We start from the raw sequence: 3,414 nt of genomic DNA, 5'->3' as shown, positions 1-3,414 counted from the left end.
ACCTTTGAGCCACATGGGTGTACTTATACACAGACATTTTTTCTGATAAATACAGTGCAGTAGTGTAAATGTATTATCTCTTCCTTATGGTTTTCTTAATAATGTTGTCTTCTCTCTAGCTTAATTCATATTAAGAATATAGTATACAAACAAAGATAAACTCAAAATGGATAAAAGACCTCAAACTTCTGGTAACTTCTTTGGAATCCCAAGACACATGGAGTGGGTAGTGGCTGAGGAACTGTGTTAGTCTGCTCGGGCTGCTGTAACAAAATATCACAGACTGGGTGGCTTAAACAACAGAAATTTATTTTCCCATAGTTCTAGAAGCTGAAAGTCCAAGATCGAGGTGGTATCAGGCTTGGTTTCTGATCAAAGCTCTTTTCCTTACTTTTAGATGGCTGCTGGTGGTGGATACTCTCTGGTGTTTCTTTCCTTTCTTACAAAAACACCAGTCCTATTGAATTAGGGACCCACCCTTAGGGGTGCATCCTTAGAAGCCCAAGTTCCAAATATAGTTACATTGAGGGTTAGGATTTCAACATATGAATTTGAGGAACCTAATTCAGTCCCTAAGAGTAACCTTAGGAGGGGCAGCTTGTTGCTCTGAAGTTCTCACTAATAATGATTGTTTGGGGGGTCCCTGGGTGGCTCAGTCATTACCCATCTGCCTTCAGCTGAGGTCATGATCCCAGGGTTCTGGGATCGAGCCCTGCATCAGGCTCTCTGCTCAGAGGAAGCCTGCTTCTCCCTCTTCCACTTCCCCTACTTGTGCTCCCTCTCTCTCTGTCAAATAAATAAATAAAATCACTAACAACACAACAAATATTGGTGGTTTGGGTAGGATTGTGGAGAAAAGGAGAACTGACTATGGGATATTACATACAGAATTGGGAGTTGGAAGAAAGTTTAGAAACCTAATACTTATTTTGTAGTTAAGGAAGGCTCCAAAAGCTTGGAAGACATGTCTAAGTTAAATTTGGGATTTCCATTATCCCCTCAGTAGATCATTGATTATACATACCAAGCCTTTTATGCCCTTTACATTTCTTTCCTTGCACTAATTACAATCTGTTTTACTTTCTTGCTGTAAGTCCATGAAGACCAAAATCTGACCCACCTTGTCGACCCATCTATCCCTGACAGCACCTAGCACATTGCCTAGCCCTTTGTAAGGGCTGAATAAATATTTAGTGAATGAATAAATGACTGAACAAGAAAAGCTAACCTTTATCAAATATTCATAATGGGCCATGCATCAAACGTTCTACATGCTTGATTTCATTATCTTATTTTCATAATAATTTCACAGTAAATAATCTTTCTAATTTTTTTTAGAGGCGGAACCTGAAGCTCAGGAAGGCTGAAGCATTTTCCAAAGACGAAGCTAGGAAGGATAGAGTTGGAATTTGAACTCAGATCTGGCCAACCCCGAAATTCACCCAAACGTTTAATCAAAATGCTAAACTACCTGCTTCAAATTCAACACAAGGAAGGGAGGAAATGGAGAAAAAGCTGTAAGTTACTTTTTAGATGTATCTTTTTTTTTTTTAAGATTTTATGTGTTTATTTGAGAGACAGAGAAGATGAGCAGGGAATGCAGTAGAGGGAGAGGGAGAACCAGAGCCCTACCCCTGCAGAGCAAGGAGCCCGACCTCCAGGGAATGGGGGCTCAATTCCAGGATCCAGGGATCATGACCTGAACCAAAAGCAGAGACTTAACCAACTGAGCCATCCAGGTGCCCTACTTTTTACAGGTATCTTAATACATGTCTATACATTTCCTGGCAGAAAAGGGAGACTTAGAAGGGGACTTAGAAGGGGAGGAAAGTTGGAGCAAGCAGCACCTAGAGGCCAGAGAGTTAACTTGGGCCCCAAATGTGAAGGGTCCTGTAGGCCAGAGGTCGGCAAACTAAGATCCCAGGCCAAATTCACCCCAAGCTCTGTTTTTGTAGAGTCTATGACCCGAGAAAGATTTTTGCATTTTATTTTTACTTTACTTTAGTTTTTTTAAGGAAGATCTAGGTCCAATGTGGGACTTGAACTCATGACCCAGACATCAAAACTCGAATGCCTCACTGAATGAGCCAGCCAGGTGCCCCTGAATTTTACATGTCTAAAGGATTGTTTAAAAAGTAATAAGGAGGGCGCCTGGGTGGCTCAGTGGGTTAAGCCGCTGCCTTCGGCTCAGGTCATGATCTCAGGGTCCTGGGATCAAGTCACGCATCGGGCTCTCTGCTCAGCAGGGAGCGTGCTTCCTCCTCTCTCTCTCTGCCTGCCTCTCTGCCTACTTATGATCTCTCTCTCTATCAAATAAATAATAAAATCTTAAAAAAAAAGTAATAAGGAATATGTGACAAAGATGATATATGACCAGCAAAGCCTAAAATATTTACTATCTGGCCATTTGCACCAAATCTGCAGTATGCTTTGAGAAGTTCAGACTTTACCTTGTTAGGGGCAATTGTTGCAAGTATGTAAGTAGAGAAAGGATAGAGTCAGCTGCAGGTTTTAGAAGGGAAGATCTAAGGACAGTTAGGATTGGGGTGGGATTGGGAGAAGCATGAAAACACAGGAAGAAGCCAGTTAAGCGGAAAACACAGGAAGAAGCCAGTTGAGAGGCCTTTGCTGTGATCCAAAGAATGGCTTTGGAGAACATCAAGGAGGATGGACGCCACAGCATGGGTGGTACTAAGTACAGGATAAATGTGGGAGAGAAGAGAAGGGAAAAGGAGAGTAAGTCTGAATTTGTTGTAGATGTTCCTTTGGGGTAGCTTCAAAGATAGCGTGTTTTAGACTAGTCGAACTTGTAGATCATTCAAAATGCAGATGTCTAGTAGGGAGTGACAGTTGTGGCCAATGGGGGAGATTAGCTTGCCCAGGGAATGCGAAGTATTCTTCTGTTTGTTGTTTTGTCTGATTTTTTGTTTTTCTCATTTCTGACTACATTGTTTTTTAATAATTGAGGTTTCCAAAGACAATGAAGGAAGGGGGAGATCAGGAGGGAACAGTTTCCTTACATATTCATTATGGATTAAAGAGAGAATGTTCTCAATTTCACATCAATTACTAATAAACTTTTGGAACACTAGCCATTGAAAGGTTGGGGACTACCCGAATTATGTTTTGGCATAGTTGTAGAGAGGATATCAGTGTTCACAATGAAAATGTTTATTAATGCCATGTAAAAATTAATACACTCATTAAAATGGGAATTAAAAAAAAACCACCCTCTTGAACCCATCAGGAGGATCATAGCGCTTTTTAAAGTCTGTGTATACAACTCACACATTAGACCATTTGTCACTGAGCCAACAAAATGACAGTTTTTTCGCTAGTGGGAAGAAAAAACTCACACTAGAAAATATGTTCTACAAGCAACTTTCTTAAGGTAATGGCAAGGGGATGTGTCAC

The sequence above is a fragment of the Mustela putorius genome, unplaced genomic scaffold (genome assembly GCF_011764305.1).
Source record: "Mustela putorius furo isolate JIRA1106 unplaced genomic scaffold, ASM1176430v1.1 tig00003836_pilon_pilon_pilon, whole genome shotgun sequence".
Classification (NCBI taxonomy): domain Eukaryota; kingdom Metazoa; phylum Chordata; class Mammalia; order Carnivora; family Mustelidae; genus Mustela; species Mustela putorius.
This window is presented reverse-complemented; position numbering follows the sequence as displayed.